The 18,432-nt window shown below is 44.5% G+C and overlaps 1 protein-coding gene and 1 long non-coding RNA gene across 2 annotated transcripts in view; both read left to right on the top strand.

The window, feature by feature from the left end:
• The window catches only part of LOC149357154 (tachykinin-like peptides receptor 86C), a 685,354-nt gene that overhangs the window by 242,259 nt on the left and 424,663 nt on the right, over nucleotides 1-18,432 (top strand). The gene's annotated exons all lie outside the window — the stretch shown is intronic.
• Nucleotides 10,793-15,953, top strand: LOC149357156 (uncharacterized). Its single transcript, XR_016289885.1, has 3 exons — nucleotides 10,793-11,250; nucleotides 11,926-12,015; nucleotides 15,920-15,953. It is a non-coding gene; the product is annotated as an uncharacterized LOC149357156 (long non-coding RNA).

Raw genomic sequence — 18,432 nt, 5'->3', positions numbered from 1 at the left:
ACTGAATTGAGGACCTGGGGTGTATTAGGACCAAGAAACTCCATCTAAAATGGAGTAATACGGAGAAGAATCCTCCTTTACATCTCATTACTGAGTGCAGGGAGTAAAATAGGTCATTTAGCACATTTTACTCTATACTGATGGAGTAAATGTTTCCGCATATGGAGTTTAAAGGAGGACGGCAACCATTTAAACTTCTGTTTGGGTTGATTTTTGTTTACAGTGTACTTAGGACAGGTAGGACAAAAGAGTTGAACTTGAAATGAGGGCAGCTCAGCGAGCTATGGAAAGGAAAATTATAATAGTACCATTAAAAGGCAGCAAGAGAGCAGAGTGAGTCAGGGAGGAAACATGCGTTACTGATATCCCGATGGAAATCAAAAAGAAATGGGCACGGGCGGGGTATATGTAATGGGAAGGCAAGATAACCGGTGGCATTAATGGCACCGGAGTATATTCCAAGAGTAGGCAAGCGCAGCAGGGGGCGGCAGAGAGTAGGAGGTTTGCGGAGATAACGTGGCCGCAGCAGGCACACTACAGGGTTAATTTGAGGGATATGGGAGAGGCCTCGTCTTTCAGTTGACGCAGTCAGGCTGTTGATGATGATACTGATGATGATGAAATCTAGGACCAGAAGCAATGGCTTGTAGAAGTACAGACTAATTCCGAATTTTATATCGACAGCTGTATCGGTGTTGTTCGGCGAAATCATATCGGCGTCGTCCTTGCACACGGCACCCCACATTGCACGTCATTAGTGCCAATTGCATCCGCTTTCTCCTGCACTGTCAACGCCGCACCCTCACAGTCCACCTTATTACTGCTTACTGCGCTGTGCTACGCCAGCACTTTCAACGTGACACCCAGACGCGTGCGTGAGTGCGTAACGTACGTGTGACGCATGCTTACCCTCTTATACTCCTATTACTACACACTGCGACTGCCACCATTGCCCACCACCTTAGTTGTCACTGAAATTCGCCTTATGGTGGATAGTTTGGCGTGTTGGATCGGATTCATCGTCATGGTCATTGATTCAGCTCTGGTGTCGGGTCTTGCTTCTTCCTTTCGTCCTCGTTTTTCGCGCTACTGTCAGCATAAATTCGTATTACTACAGGAGTAAATTTCCTCGCACTTTTGGAAGCGTTCTCGCTCGAGTGATAGGGTTCACACTTCGCAGGGGTTTTCATGAGAAACGTTTATTCAGCTCCTACAGAATACATGTAAATAACTTATGATGTAGGCCTGAAGGGAGGAAAAGAAAGCTATTCTTCTATACGAGATATGCGCAAAACTTAATTTCGTGCCCGTTAAAGCTTGAGCTTTATCAACTTAACGCCTTCCTAAACTAAGGTAGGACGCCGCATATATGTCTGTATCTTTAGCGATGTTATTTTTAAGCATAAAATTCAACAGGACATTCAGGCTCTACGACATTGATACCTGACTTGTCCATATCTGTGACATCATCCTGCGAGTACAAAAACTAATATCGGTGCCACGGCTTTGTCTACTAATGCACTAACAACCAGAGGAAAAGAAGCAGCTTGGGTTGCTGACCGCTCTGCGCGGCGTGCACGACATGTGTCAAAAGCTTTGGCGCTGCAGAGTTCATCGTTCATCGCTTCATCGTTTCCTATAAAGCGTTAAAAATAGCGACCTGTGCCAAAGATGTATGCTGCGGTGTACAAAAAGAATTACGAGCCCAGTACCAAGGCACGATTAAGTACTCTGTTTGGAACAGTCGGCCTAACTGCGTGGCCAACGCAATACATTTGCCATTCAGTGATCGTGTTATGAGCAGAGGCAGGTATGCGCGAAGCATTTCCTCTCTTCAAAGCGCAAAAAATAATATATATATTGCACCTAAAATACAAAGTTATGAATTAGACATTTCTTGGGCCGCTCTGCAATTTGGGACTGGAATTTTTGCCAGAAATGCAATAGCTGAGAACATTTGTTTTTCAATTTATTCAGTTATTCCTACTGTTTTATCTGTTCTCCATCCACCGTACCACTCCTGCAATGTCCCAACTGGGATAGCAGTATTTGTAAATAAAATAAATATATCCCCACTTCTGGTATACAGTGATCAACTACATAACTTTAGTTGCTTCCAACTGTTCTGCCTTAGTATATCTTTAATATATGGCGAATGCAAGCTTGGACGCCTGGTAGATATATTCCAGTGATTTTACGTACGCCTCTTCTACACCCTGGTTCCATAATGCCTGTATGACGGCTGAAGTTTTGGCCGAGTTAGATACTTCTATTAATCTATGGCGGCCATATAAAGGGGGTGGCTATATTCTGCGCATTTCTCTATCACCTCACTGGCAGTGTGAATAAGGTCTGTTGTCGAGCAGCGTCAACCAAAGCGAGCCTGGTCCTTTGGATAATTGAAGTCGAGGGTAGCTCGGATTCTGTTAGCGATTACCTCAGTAAATATCTTGCAGGCAACTGACAGTAAGCTGATTCTTTTTCAAATGCTTGACGTCCTTTCACATGGATTAAGATAATATTAGCGTTCTCACAATATTTCGGTACGCTTGAGGCCGTGAAACATTGCGTATAGGGTGTGGAAAGTTTTTCCAGCCCATTCTACTCACCACACTTGAACCCATCTGCAGTTACCTTATCCTCACCAGCTGCTTCACCCCTTTGCATTGCTTCTTATTCTTTCTTGTCTTCATGTTTAGTTACTGGTAGGATGTCTATTTTCTCTGCTCCGCTGTCTTATTCATTATTTTGGAAGCCGCCGCGGTGGCTCAGTGGTCATGGTGCTCGGCTGCTGACCAGAAAGACGCGGGTTCGATCCCGGCCGCGGCAGTTGAATTTCTTTGGAGGAGAAATTCTAGAGGCCCGTGTGCTGTGCGATGTCAGTGCACGTTAAATAACCCCTGGTGGTCGAAATTTCCGGAGCCCTCCACTACGGCGTCTCTCATAGCCTTAGTCGCTTTGGGACGTTAAACCTCCATAAACCAACCAATCATTATTGTGGAGACTTACTTTGGCTGCTTTATATATTGCCGCGAATCTTTGTAGCGTTTGTTTGTTCATGCTTCAAGGCTGCCGACACGCCGCTTTATCGCTTCGTTTGTGACGCAAGACGCGCCTAGATTTATCTCGATTGATCGCATCCAGGCGGAGCTGGTTCTACTTTGCGCCAGAATGTTCTAGTAACTTTCCAAGCCTTATCTCGAATGTTCTCTATCAGCTTTAAAAAAAGCACGGCTGACAGCGGCGCGCTTTCTGTTCGACGACCGCCGAGCACGCTTGTTGCTACGCCGCCGCCGAGTGATTCAGTTTTTTGCGGGCGCAACTTAGCCTAAATAAAGAGTTCCGTTTCGAAGACATCCTTGCTGTTTTCCTGTTCGCCGGACTGTACTCACCACTACGTGACAATATCTTTGTAGAACTCCTCAGCTACCTGAACAATCATATCCATGTTGGTAATGAAAGTGTCCTTCTTGCCTCTGTGCGTGAACATCGGATTTTTGTCTATGACTAGTCTCCTTTTGACCGTTCTCAGGCTACGACCGGCCTTTGGAGCAGGCTTTTTCCTCTGCATATATTTCCTTTTTATGTCGGTTACGTTGGGCTTTTTGATTAACTTTGACAGCTCTATTCTATGTGTGTAGTTAAAGGATTCTTGCTTTGGTGTTTCTTAATTTGATATTTCGTCCGTGAGAGAAATCACTGGTATCCTGTCTATCAATCCTACCCCTTACTTCCACCACACACAACGTGATGATATCTGTGAGATTATCATTCATTGCTTGAACACTAGGTCCTCGTCGTCAGTTAAACAATATCTGTACTGTAGCAAAATACTGAATCCTCTAATTTACCTCTAGCCGCTAACTCCTTGACGGGCTTCTTACTAACCACTTGCTTTCGTTCCCTCTTCAAGTCTAGGCTAATTCAAGACTTTTTTTATACGATAGTCCCTACATCTCACCTAGCCAAGCACCTTGAAATCCTACACGATGCAATCTATTTCAATTTTCATTTCACCACTCGGGCTCTTATGTGCCAACTTCCGGTACTCCCATTTGCGGAAGAATTATTTCATTCGGTAAACTGTGTTAATAACTCCTTTTTGCTATTCCTAGAACCTATGCCATATTCACCTGCTGTATGTTTTCCTTCCTGCTTCTTTCCTAGCTTGGCATTGAAGTCGCCCGTAGGTACAGTACACTGTGTTTTTAATTAAGTCGTAGCCGATTCCACGTCTTCCTAGGAGCTTTCCACTATCTGGTCATTATGACTGAATGTAGGGCCGTGGGCCTTTACCACCTTCAACGCGTGCCTTTCAACGATAACTGCCAACCTCTCGTTAATCCTATAGATTTCTTCTATACTATCAGCTTTATCCTTATAGATAGGAGGCGCACAAATACCTCTACAAAACCACGAATAATCACTCAGGCTCATTCACAAGCGGCGTTTGGTCAACCTATGGGCTCACTCGAACTCAGGCATACACAGGCCCGGGCTCACTCGAACTCATGAGCTCAAACACTTTTAAGCTCACACTGCTTTGGACTCACTCCGATTCACGACTCCTCCGGGACCAGCCACTCGTTATGACTCACAACTCATTTCGACTCACGACTCATCTGGGCTCACCCACTCATTTCAACTCATGGCTCATCTGGTCTCAGTCATTCATTTCGACTCACGACTCATTTTTGGGCTCACACACTCATTTCGACTCAGATTTATTTAGACTCAGTCACTCATTTCGACTCAGGACTAATCTCAATTCATTCACTCATTCCAACTCACAACTCATATGGGCTCATTCACTCGTTTAGATCGACACACATAGGCTATCTGAAGTGCCAAAGTGGCACACCTCTGAGCCCGTTTTGCCTTCTCGCTTCCACGGAATCCTGTTCTTCGGTCGCCCACAGACATCGCCGAGCTGCCTCGCCGTCAAGCGTCCCTGGTCGTGTGAGTAAATCATTCCTTCCCTCCGACGTGAGCAAGCAAAGAACAAAGAAAAATTAGGCACACACCGTCGTCGCGAAAACACCAACCATGATGATTTCAGCCCGAGCCCTGACTCACTCACGGCTCAGATTATGATCAAAGTGTGCGCCCGAACTCATGACTCAGAATACGATCTGAATGTGCGTCGGGACTAACTCGTCACCCAGATCATGATCTGAATGTGAATCTGAGAAAGCCCTAGTGAGTCAACTCATGAGCGAGTCCGCCGACCTATGGTCACACACCTATCTTCCGTCTGTCTGCACAACCATTATCGCACACAGTACATGCCCGCCCTTCAGTCCTGTATATTCTTTATCTCTCCTCTTAATCTCACCAGGCCCTATCGCATTCCACTTAATACTCGCTATATCTCCTGAAACAGAACTGCTACCGAGCAGCGAACAACACATTTACCTGAAGAATAGATTTATCACCTCAAAATTTGAAGGCTCCTTCGAACTCATCAATCATCTCATCAGTCATGTGAATATTCAAGGAATTAATTGTCATCTGGCAGCTGCGAGTCCACGCCCTCGGTTTGTGGCGCGTCTCACCCTCTTTCGGCTTCAGATGCTTTGGCTGCTTGATAAGGAACTGCTCTGACCATATTGACTGCGTTGCCCGTTGTTACTCTGTACACGAGCTGCACAGCTTCCCCATACCCAGGCAGCACGCAAGAAATTCACATTTTAATGAATACACCCTGCGCCGCTCAAGAGTATTTCGTAGCCAGCGTCTCTCGTGGATTCCTCCGTCTTCAAAAAACTCTATCTGATGTGTTGCACTTTTCATTTTCAGTGATACGAGACGATTCGTATCTGTGAAGAGTATCATGCGGCTTTTATACCTTGCGCTATCAGCTTTGAGGAGAATCATTGCGCGCGTAAACCGAAAAAAAAAAGCCCCTGCGGGTCAGCATAGGCCCAGGTATACGAGTTAAAATCGCATGACACAAAATTAAAACAAATTCATCAGTGCGGCACTCACGCCACTGCCAGCTTCACCCTGCTCGCCCTTTCTATAAGTGCCGAAGGTCTCGAGGTTTACTTCAGCAGTATCATGCCGGTGTGCAGCCAAACAAAGAAACAAATTTTGCAGTACTTAAGGATCTGGGGGTAGCGACCCGTCAAGAGTCACTTATTCTCCGTACTATACTCCTCCCCTGGCCATTTTAGCAAGGCACACATGGAAAGAAACAGGAAAAAAAAATATAAACGAAACGGCAGCGCTGAGGAATCGGCAGCCTAAAGGGTTGCTTCTAGGCCTTCCATCATGTTCCACGTTTCCACGCTTTTTTTTTTCTTGTGGCCAGAGACCGTCTTCAAAGCACTTTCATTAGGCCGTCATCACCGAGCTTTTGGGGACTGTCGCAGACCTTGCTGGCCATTTAATTATTGCTTTCTTCGCTGCCTGATATCGCAAACAGCGGCCTTGGTGAGCCTGTTTAACAACAGAAATTTCGGCATGGGGGTGTATATATACGCAACTTATATCTTACTTTACAGTGCCGCACAGCACATAGTCGAACGCATGCGGGCCAATTAGCAGAGAGAGGTTTGAAACAAGGGATTAAAAAAAACAAAGCAACATTAGGGGGCAAATGTGTGCGCATTTTGGACCAGCCCGCCAGGTTCTGCAAATTAGACGCACTTTTCCAGCGCACCGCTTGCTGAAAAAGCGCGGACAATTTGGCCCCGGACCACCGCGGGGCGTCTGTGTGTAATTCTGCGTAGTGCTTGGACAGCTGCAAGCGTCATTATTTTTTCTAATTTACCGCTTTTGTTCCCCCTCGCGGATGCCGCCGTTCTTGGCACTTTCAAGTGAAAGGAAGAGAAAAAGAAGAAGCAATTTCCGGGGAATTGTTTTCTGAATGTAAACTTAAAGACTGGGCCTTGTTCATACTACTTGTTTTGTTTAGAGTGGCGGAGGATGAAAACAACTGGCGTTGACATGGTCTTTTTGTTCTCTTTGTAGTGTTGCATTGCAGTAATACAGAATGATCGGGGCAAGGTGAAAATACAGAAAACACAACGGTGGGATAGCAAATAAAACGTGAGTTATTGTACACCCTAGCTGTGATAAAGAAGACAACATGTACATGGACAGACGATGTAATGCGGACAGTAGAAAACCAATAATCCAAAACGTAATGAAGTGGACGCCATGGGAAGGCAAACACAGTACGGGTGATGTAAGTCAGGTGGGCAGATGAGATTAGGGAAGTCTGCAGGGATGGCATAGATGCGTCTGTCGCAGGACAGGGTTAATTGTAAATGAATAGCGGATGCCTTGTCCAATCCCCCGCCCCCCTTTTATCTCCTCCTCCAACAGTCCTCCGATAATATTAGCTCTGTCCTTCCCTCCCAGTCGCTCTCTTGTTCGGTCCGGCAACTTGTTACATTGCTGCTACGGCCTCTCACCCGTCTCCCTGCTTCTAAGCTCTTGAAACCCGAACATCTTCCCAACACCCTCGCGTAATGTTATTCACTATGATCAGATACAACTCAAGAAAGGAGCGGCAAATACGTTCTGAATGGAAGCCTGCAAACCAATGACACCACCCGATTATCATGATGCCATGGCCCACCGCATTGTACCTACATTAGCATTTGGAGCGCTCACTCTGTCGCAAATAGTTATAAAGACGCTGTTATTTCCTGCAAGAAAAAATTTTTTCACTCACATGATGATGTGTCCGTTAGAGCTGCACAGGTTAAGCGACTAATTTTTGAAAATGAATAGCGTGCTAATGTCGAAAAAAAAACAAGGCAAGTGGGAATGAATGCACTCCGTTTTGGCAAAGCAGAAGAAAAAACTGCTGGAAGCGTTAGCGGAGTAGAGAGAGAGAGAGAGGAGGAAATGGACAGAAAGGCAGGGAGGTTAACCAGGCGATGCTCAGTAGGCTACCCTACACTTGGGGGAGGGGAGCAAAGGCGAAAAAAAGAAAAAGAGCAGCAATAAAATGAGTTTTTCCAGTGTCCGTCGACTACTATGTCACGGGGACAGAGGGTGCGCACTAAAAACTTGGATTATAGACGGGAATACAAACCCGAGTCTTTTAAGAACCTCAGGAGCGCTTTCACCACTTTCCTTTGTGAGGAAGGTTGTGTCCAAGGCCGCAGAACTTTGGACTCTGTTAGAGGACGCGAGTCCAAGCGGTACAGAGTAGCACTCAGGAAACCGCGCTCTCGCTCAAAACGAGGGCAGTCACAGAGGAGGTGGCCGATCGTTTCATCTCAACCGCACTGCTTACACGCTGGAGAGTCTGCCATTGCGATGAGATTGGAATAGGCGTTTGTGAGCGCCACTCCCAGCCACAGGCGGCACAACAGCATAGTATCACCGCGGGGGAGGCCGAATGGTATATGCAGTTGAAGCAAGAAGTCGAAGTGGTGCGAGAGGGGTGTCCAACCTCCAGGGGTAGACTAAGACTGTACAGTCACGTTTCGGGCGAGCAGTTGAAGGTGCACTGTAAAAAATTTCACACCTTTAAAGGGAACATACTGACAAACACACCCTCGCACCCGACAAAATAGGAGTTTCTGTTACTCGTGCACCCGTCCTGCACCCGTCTGCAACCTAGCATTTTAGGGGCGGGTGCATATGGTCAAAATACCCGCCAGTGCAGGCAAGGGTGTTCCTTTAAAAAATGTAAAGCTGGCTTCACCTCAGTTAGGCATGCCGGACTAATTGGGGAAGGGAACTGTAAAAAACATAAAATATAGCTGTAGCTCGTGCGTTTTATGGGACAAAATGTGTTGGCGTGGTTACTGTGACAACAACACGTGCACGTGTGAAGCAGTAACATGCGTTTTCGGCATTTTATCCACGTTTCACTGATGCATCGACGCGATTGTTAAGGCAACATTCCACATGGCGATCCCAACTTAACTAATTATGAAGGCAGTACAAACGCTCTGACGGGGGCGATAGTATGCGCTTTTGAGGATTGCACTTTGAGGCATGGTTTACATCTTTCGCACCCGAGAACATACATGCAGCGGCGAGAAAAATATTGGTTCACTCGCAGCTGAAAAAAAAAAAAAGGAGTTATTGATTTTATTACGGCCGCCGCGCCGCTGCGGAAAGTGCTGACGCACTGTCAAGCCGCTGCTAAGAGCGGCGGCCGTTCACTTCGCCACGGTCAGCGGGCACACTCAGTTTCCATGCTCAGTTTGCTCGAAAACGCCGTTGAGAGCGTTGCAATTTGGTAGCGCACGAGCGTAGTCACGTGGTATCTTTTCATATTTCGCGGGCTTTCTTTAGATGCCGGAAAAAAGGACCCCGTAGGAGATACGATGCTACAATAAACTGTATTCGTTGTTTATAAACCTGCTCTACAACCTAACGTAATGGTCTTGGCACTAAAGTGAATATATGAAAAATTGCATAATTCATCTTAGTTAATTAAGCGCAATACAAAATATTCTGAGGAGCGCCACATGATGGCGAACAATGCATCGTTGGTTTCAGCTGGCTGCGGTGTACCACTTTTTTTAAATCCTTGGTTCAAGTTACGTGAAACACCCTGCATATTTTTCAAACGGAGTACTGTCAGCGCGAAATCATTCTACTTTACGCACGAAACTACGCGCAAAAAACAAGACCAAAATTAGCAATTTCTTGAAGTAACCTCTGTGTCAACTGGAAGAAAGGTAATGATGGAGACCTGAAGTTAATTAGGGTCCCAGAAGAGCTTGAGAAGCTCAAAGAGCAAAGGGAAGAAAACAAAAATTTTATTTTGCCCCGACGTACGTAGCTCCAAAACTGAGCGAGTAGCAGAAGGTACCTGTGCAAACCCATTACAAAAAGTTAAATGCAGCGGCATACAGCGTTTAATGTCTGAAAGCTAAACCTGAGCTATCGGAGACACCGTAGTGGAGGACTCCATACCATTTTCGGCAATCGTGGGTCCTTTAACGTGCACTGACATTCGCACAACACACGGACAATTTAGGCATTTAGTGCTTCCAGTTTCCGTTCTGGACAAACTAGCGAACATCGTCTACGCACAGCAGCGCACAGGACAGAGAACATGAGCTAGAACTTTTAGAACCTTAAGCGAACATTTCCATCCTCCCGCTGATGCCGTAACAGGCGCGCTGCGAGTGGAAGCACGCTGTGCGGGCCCATGAGAGCGCCAAGGGAGCCGAAGGTCTACTGGACCGGAGAAAAATCTGTCGCGATCAGACCTTGCAGTCGGCATTCGGCCTTATGCGTTGCTCTCAATCACCGCTGCGTTTTGTTGATTAATTTAAGTTTATGAAGAGCAATGCCACAGGCCTTGGAGCATTATGCCTATCCATCATAACATAGCGCCCTCCCGCTCATCTTCTACCTCTCTGAGCCTCCTCACCACGAATGCCCTGGCACCGTCCCTGTGCGGCCCTTCGAAGGTGTCGCTTGACGGTGGGGGTGCCGTCCCAAAATATGCTACGCCGTGACTGCCATACATTTCATGCTCCCTCCACTTTCGACGACGATATAGGCTACACTTTTTTATATATATTTCGCCACCATCGAAATGCAGCCGCTGGAGTGAACGTAAAAAGAAAGAAACGGCAAGGGGGCCAATTCATGGTAACTTTTGAATACGAAGAAATATATCTAATTTAATCACTTCGCATTTTCCGTAACTGGTAACGGTTGGCAATCGTTGCGTATGCTGTTCCGATGCTGCAAATACATTCTAGCTTCCGTACGCACTGTAAAAAACCCAATAAACTGAATTCAAAACTGAAAGTAAAACTGAAAGTGAAACTACATTTCCGCCGCTAGGCGGCCATCGGTACCGTCGGGCCTTTGTTGATTTTTTCCTGCCTGTTGTGTGGCGTCGGTCGTGGTGTGCGGATTTCAGCAGTTGACGTGAACTGCGTTTTCGACCGCGTTTTTCGAGGTACCGCGTTGAACTGAAGTGTTTTTTGTGCATATATAACTGGAGTAGTGCGTAGGTTCGTTCACTGCTGTCCAAGTACTCGTATCTCACGTATCGGAACAGAAGCACCCTTTGGAGGCTCTGCCAAATGCGTTTCTTTGTTGTAGATTGGCAGAAAGGCCGGCGCTCGCTCACGTTTTAAAGGTTTGATATCAGAAATCACGGGCGAAGTTATAATGTGCGCGTGTTTATGCACCAGAATGCATTTTGTAATGTAGAAACGTCCTGAAGTCGGCGTTAATGAAAAACTAGCGTTGCCGTGACTTGGAGACGTACTTCATCAGCTCGGCACGACTACACACCTGCCTCGAATGGTAAGCAATACTATCTCTTCATGCATGCTTGTGTGCATTATTCAAAGCATATTTTATGGAAGAGCGGCCTCAAGACTTGCCGCTTCTACTACCAAAGTGCCGAGATCTGCAGACAGGCAGCTCTTTCCGTGTATCCAGGAAGAGAAGCAGCCCTGAACAGAGTTCGCCGAGAATGATTCTACTCAGAGCTGTTTTTGTTTTGACGAAACGAATGTTGCAGAGTACTGCCTCATGCTACTTAAGAGCTCTAGTATGTGTGTTCTGTCAAATTTAAAGCCGTTTAACGCTATTTCGTCAAATTCCTTGTCCTACGGTTTATCTGCATGTGGTAATTTTTCCGCCCGTGCGTAAGGTCTATTCCGTATCTGTGCGTAAAATGCGTTGCGTCAGCGTGACGTCTGAGATAAGCTTTCAATTTTGTGTGCTGCAGGCGCTGACCACTGATCGTTTGTGCATCAGGCCATGTTTTTGCATAAATTTGTTGACGCTGCTATCTATTTTGGTTTTTAATTGTTTTTAGAACGGCATCCAGATTAAAGAATCCAGTGCTGTGCCAGCTAGGTATATTTAGCTTGCTTTTTCAAGTTTTTAAAAGCTTCATTGTTTGGCCGTAGTAACCTAATTTCTGAATTTTGGCGGCCTCTAATCGTGATGGTATTAAATGGATGTCTGCAGGGGAAACATCTACATCCACATGGGAGTCCACAGCCACAGCTTGCACCTTGTTGCCGCTGGGAAATATTCACGAGCAGTATGGAAGCAAAGGTGTGTTTTAGTTCTTGCTGCAAGCTTCTTTTTATGTTGTATGCTAGGTTCTTTTTTGGGCCATTTTCCCTTCTTTCCTTCATCAGGCTGCTTCATGAAACAGGGTACATAGCCTAACCATAATCAAGGGTTCGACAGAATCCTGTTTGGCGAGGGAGAGGCATAGTGGTGAAATAAAACGTACACTCGCCAAAAGATGGTTTATAAAAAAACTTAGTTTGACGTTTTGGGACCCGTACGTTTCCCCGGAGTGGTGTACAAAATCCCCTGCAAAAACTGCGATGCATCATACATTGGCGAATCAGGCGATTTCAGAAGAAGATTAAGAGAACATAAAAACGACGTCAACAAATGTCGCACCTCATCGAACCCGCTGGCAGAGCATGCTCAAGAAAAGAACCACACCATTGACTGGGAGAACGCCACAATATTAGATACCATGAAACCCACATCGTCACGACTGCTTTTAGAATCTTTTTATATACAGACCACGGATCATGTCATTAACAGGACGAAGGGTAATCTCCCGGATAACTACGCCCACTCACTGCGTTGTCAAGTGCGCATATAAGAAGCGGCCCATTCCGTCCATCATTCATTGTGAACAAGGGACCCGTACGGGTCCCGAAACGTCAAACTAAGTTTTTTTTTATCAACCATCTTTTGGCGAGTGTACATTTTATTTCACCACCATAGCCTAACCATGCCCTCATTTATTTGTACATCCTTGCTAGTTCGTTGTCAGCATGGGGTTATTGCAAACCAGTTTGAGTGTCGTTAAACGTAGTTTTCTCGTCATCATCATCATCCTGATTACACCCACTGCAGGGCAAAGGCAGTCCTTTGCCAGCTGCGGCTACCATATCCCTGCGAACTTGGTACTAGCATTTGGTGATAAAAAGTGCGCTACCACATAATGTCTTAATCTCCTCCTCTCAAAAAGTATGTGTTCACAAGCAGGAGAAGTACACAGTCCTGTGTACTTCTGCTTGTGAACGCGTCCTTTCCACGAGTGTCTCACAATTTGAAAAGAATAGGAGCTAGGCCTGGTGTGCGAGTAGTATTCTCTGCTCCAAGCAAATTGCAATGTCTCCGCAAGAGTGTCAACCGTGAAGGGTTGCCACCTGCAGAATGCGAAAAGAACCGAGAATTCTCTTATGTACAAGTGCCCCAAAAATGTGGCGCACAGAAGTGAGCTATCCCGCGGAACGTGCTCTATCAGTCAAACAGGACATGTCTAAACGACTGTCTGAGCGAACACAAGAGCCCCTTAAAACCACCTCCTGAAAGCAATATGGTCAAATATTGGCTGTCGTGTGAAAACTGCACCTCTGCTTTCAGCCGTACAACCATACTGTACACGCATAAGGACCAGCACACGCGGGAGATTGTTGTTGATGCGTTTTATCCGTCAGGAGCAAGACAAATGCATCTGCAAACATTCTGTTGTGGTCAGATGCAAAGAACTATACTTCGTCTCTCAAGATGTTTGCAGCACTACGGAAGGTAGAGCTCTCTCGTCCAATCAGGACTGCAGAAACGCAGAAAATAGTCCCTCGAATATTTGAGGAGCGTATGACTATTAATCAAAACAATAAGCATTGCAACTAAAAACATGGTTTGGACAGGTATATTTAAATGGTAGGGAGTGTTTCAATCACTGGTGATATTACCAGACAAAGCCCGTACGGACACAGCTCTGCGGAGGCCTGCTGCGAGGTAGTGATGCGTTGCCACTTTCCAACATGGCGTCGGTCAAGTCTGTTGTGTCTCCTGTGTGCTCTACACCGACAGTGCGCTATTTCCCCAAGCAGGCGAAGCAGGTGGCTTCGCGACAACAGAGGGACTGATCAGAACAGGTTGCGACAAAAAAAAAAAGTGGGGCTAGTCCCTTTGGAACGGGCGTCCGCCTGTCCAAAAACAAACCAAAATAGAATAAAAAGACATCAAGTGCCACCTGCTAGAGGTAGAAAGAAGCCACCTGGACATCAGGTGGATTGAGCCACAGGCGCGTAGGAACACACTAATTTAGTGCGCACCATCCTGATTGGACGAGAGAGCTCTACCTTTCGTAGTGCTGCAAACATCTTGTGAGACGGAGTATAGGCTACCTCAGCAGCTTAGACGGCAGGGTAACAGTTTCTTCTACATTTTTAAACATTTTTTTTTTGTTTTTATTCACCAGCATTTTTGCCTTTCGCAGTCAATCTTTAATGCAGTGTCACATGTTTTGCAAGCTGGCAAACTGTCGCGAAAAAAAATGTTGTTTATGCTCTTTTTTCACCTGTTTATTGTGTGGCAGCAATTAAGATCGTCAGTCTTGAGTCAGCGCCTAGTCTGTCTTGTTCTTTCATACCATTATAGTCATGCTGTGCCCTTCATGCTGACAAACATGTACCGACTAGCTCAAGAAAGTAACCTTTTACATTGTGGAGCCATTTTACCCATTGCATTCGCATGGTTTGAATGAATGACCATTCAGGTTGCTATTGCATATTTTTGGAACCGAACAAGCTTAAATTTTGCAAGCTTACCAAACTCTTAGGATGCTTATGTTTGTTATTACCTGCATTAAGTCTCCTTTCCTGCTCACGTCTACAGAGGGCAAAATGCTAGACTCATTATATTGTGGGGACTATATTTGGTAGACTGGCAGGAACAATACCACCATCCAAGTGCGTAGGGGAGTGGGAGTTCTCAGTGTCACGGTTATACATCTGCACAATGTAAAGATTCAGATTGGTGTCCTCTTTGTAACTTGTAATTGTAATTTTTCTAGTGTTACAGAAGCCTCTTACAGCCCAGCCAATTTATTGACCTATATGGAAGCTGCTATATGCCTGGTGATAAGTAGGCTGTGTATTGTGTTGCTGTGCAATACTGAATAAGGTGATTCCACGCCACGTTATCCAGACTTTTGTACTCGACTGCACTTGATTTCCTACAGAAACAAAAAAATCATGGCTTATTTTATTACCATGACAAAGATTTTTAAAGCATGTTCTTGGCAGAAAAAAAGAAGTTTCGTGTTGTGGCCACAGTCTTATGTTTACAAGCAATAGCAAAGCTAAGTCTTACAAAAAACTTGTTAAAAATAAACACTTTATGCATGACTGAAACTTTTTCATATAAATAAAGGACGTGCTTTTATATCCAATAAATTGGACTCATGTATAAAACATGAAAGAAGGTACAAAAATATTGGAAATTGATATTTTTTATTCAATTTATGTTCTCATAACAGTCATTTTAACTATTTTTCTGGGTTATCCAAAAGGCAAAGAATGTGATAAAAGTGTTTCAGAGATGAAAAAAATGCAAGGCATGTCAGTCAGCTGAAAAAAAATATTTTTGAGACATATTCAGCCGCCAGTGGCTCAGTGAGGTTGGGCTCATTTATTTTCTAATGGCTGTGACATTTCTAAAATTTTAATTGGAGCAATTTTCGTTTTAGGCGTGAAAATAATTTCGCAATTTGAGTCTCTACCTTCAACCCCAGCATTGCTGGCTGCTTGCTCGACACTGCGGTGCACGCTAGAGCCGGCATCAAGGAGACACAAAGCTTCGCTGCATGGTGCTCCATGTGGATGCTCCTCAAATTTCGGTTTTGACGTGTCTGCTGGCATGTTCGCTCACATTTTGTCAGTTTGAACTCGAGCATGACTTATGTCCAGCGTGCACCATTGAGAGAGATAAAAAAGGCTTGATGTGGTGAAAAATACTTATTTTAATGGTAGCACTCTTGTAAACCGCCTAGTGAGTTCACCTTTGTTTTCTTGAATCATTTGTTGGAGCACCCAGATAGCTACGACACTCTTAATGGTTTTCTCCGCCCATGTAAACAGCTTATAGAGGATCAGTATTTAACCTTTCTATGGCCTCTGAATGCTTTCTGTTGCTGCAGGGGGCCTCACACTTCCACCAATGCCGTCATAAGCGCTCTTCCCATGTGATCAGGTGAAAAAGTCCATTCCACTGAAAAGTTAAAGTAATTTTCATGGTAGTAGAGGTTTTAACTCTGATTGGTCATACCACAAACAGTGCTTCCCTGTGTCGAGGAACGAGAGCCGTTCTGCCATGTGGCCCCTTCATTTTTACTTTTTGTAAATCTATCCTTCAGCAGATTTCTTTATTGCCGAAGCTGCTGGCATCGAAGACCAGCACACCATTGTATTCGTGCAGCGGAGTGCTGGTTTTGTGTAATTTACAGCTGGTGGCAAAGTGTGCTGGAGTGAAAAGGAAGCACTGAGCAGTGTCGATGTTGAACGCAGGGACTCAACTTGTAAGATTGTTTTCTCGCTTAAAAAAAAAAGAGCCCCAAATAAACTAAAAATAAATGCCATTAAATGGTACTGTTTAAATTTCTATCTTTCATAATTTAATTAAGATCACCTCATTATGTAGTAGACTACTGAATATGTCACAAAAAGCAAATTCTCTCGACTTTAGAATCCTTTCGCTGTCTTGCCTTACATGTTTTGCTCTCTGAAACATTTTTATCACATTTGCCTTCTCGACAGCTTAGAAAATAGAATAACTACTGTGAGAACATGAAATTTGATAAAAGATTTGAAATTTTTATATTTTGTACTTATAACATGTTTTATTTAAAACAAAATAAGTTCAATTTACTGCATTGGATATGGAATACCTTTAATTTATATAACAGAAACTTCATAGTCCTGCGTAAGAACGTTTCTTTTTACAAATTTTTTTGCAAGGTTAGGTTTGGCTATCACTTTCAAACATGAAATGGCGGCCACGACGGGAAAAAAATACTCTGCCTAAAACAAGCTGGGATAATGTTTGCCTAGGTAATGCAATAAGCCATGAATTTTTTTAAAGAAATAGAAGATTCAGTGCTAAGCCTGGAACAGTTGGCATAGAATGACCCAATGGCATATAAATGCCAACTGTGCACTGATTTGAAGAAGCCTTTATAATATTTTTGTAGCTCAATTAATATTGCAGTGTAGGTTGAATGCAATTTTTTCTGCTTGCATAATTGGAATGGTTCCATATCATGCCGTTTATTTCGCATCTTGTATGCAAACTTGTATTGCATTGCCAATATTTTTTGCTGCTAGCATTCACCCCATATGAATACTGCTCCTCCTGAGCAGCATACTCAACTGATCCACTGGAATGGTATCACTGTGTGTACCTTTGGTAAATTTCTGGGAAAAATGTATTCATTCACCTGGCTGCCTCATAGTTTCATGTTTCATATGTAATGACAGATGAAATGCGGATCTGTCCTAAGGATGAATGTGGCCATTTGTTAACACCATTTTACAGTAGTGATATTTGCAAGATGATCAATTCTATTTATCTACTTTGTACTTTTGTTCACTACATGGTGCATGTATGCCTCTAAGAAAGGAAACGCGAACCAGAAAGGAAACAGCTTGGAACCCCTTGTGGTCTTTTTCCAGATGTAGACTTCATCTCTTAATGTGTGATAGTATATTAGTCTAGGCAAAGCAGCGTGCAGGGTAACAGGGCACTGAGAGGAACACACAGGTACTGCGCTGACTAACAATTGAGGAATTTATCGCTTTGCTCACTATAAATACAGGAAATATGATCCAAAATACAAAAGAAGGAAAGTCATGGAATCATCATTTGGTCAAATCTGTTGGGCTTATTTATCCAGATAGTCAATTTCTTTTTTCGTTGGCGTTAGTGATGATGTGCTTCCATAGGTTGAACAATTCTTATGTGTCATGCACGTCTCTAATATCTCGGCATGAGCTGTTAATTATATTTCCTAAGAATTGTACATCATCGAAAGTGGGGGGTGCACTCACAGTTCGACACATGTCTTGCTAGTTTGCTACTGTATCCTGTCTTAGTATTGCCGACTTGTTCTTTTAGACAAATGTTGACATGCTGACCTTATTTCCCAACATACGACGCTCCGCATGAGAGAGGGATCTCGTAAGCGAAGCCATAGTCGCATGTTGTGAATTTGTTTCGGTGCTTCATCTTGTGTTGGCGCGTTGCATACTACGTTCAGCTACTTTCTGCAAAAAAAGCAAATGAATCCATCACAAAGAACTTCCGCAAGCTGCAAAAGAAGGTTAAGCGCCAAACAGGGAAGAACGAAACCTAAAAACTTGTGTAAAGCCAACAACTTGTCCAAATTAGTGCTGGCTATGACGAAAAGTGATGGCCTATGCCTGAATGCCTTCGCTATTGCAAAAACACGGAACAATAAGTGGCCTTTCAGAGTAATTGTCGCTGAACAAGGATCAAGGCAGCAACCCTTAGGGCAGTATCTGCAAGAATTGCTCTCCTTGTTCACCGTGGGAGACCTCTTCCTGGTGAAGAAGCCAGAAGTGTCCGCATTCCTCTCGAACAGCTGTACAGAAGAGTTGTCATCTCATTCTGATCAAGGACTTAGACTGCACGCTG

The sequence above is a fragment of the Amblyomma mixtum genome, chromosome 3 (genome assembly GCF_055824585.1).
Source record: "Amblyomma mixtum isolate Tamu chromosome 3, ASM5582458v1, whole genome shotgun sequence".
Classification (NCBI taxonomy): domain Eukaryota; kingdom Metazoa; phylum Arthropoda; class Arachnida; order Ixodida; family Ixodidae; genus Amblyomma; species Amblyomma mixtum.
The sequence above is the reverse complement of the archived record's forward strand: the minus strand, read 5'-3'. Positions and strand labels throughout refer to the sequence as shown.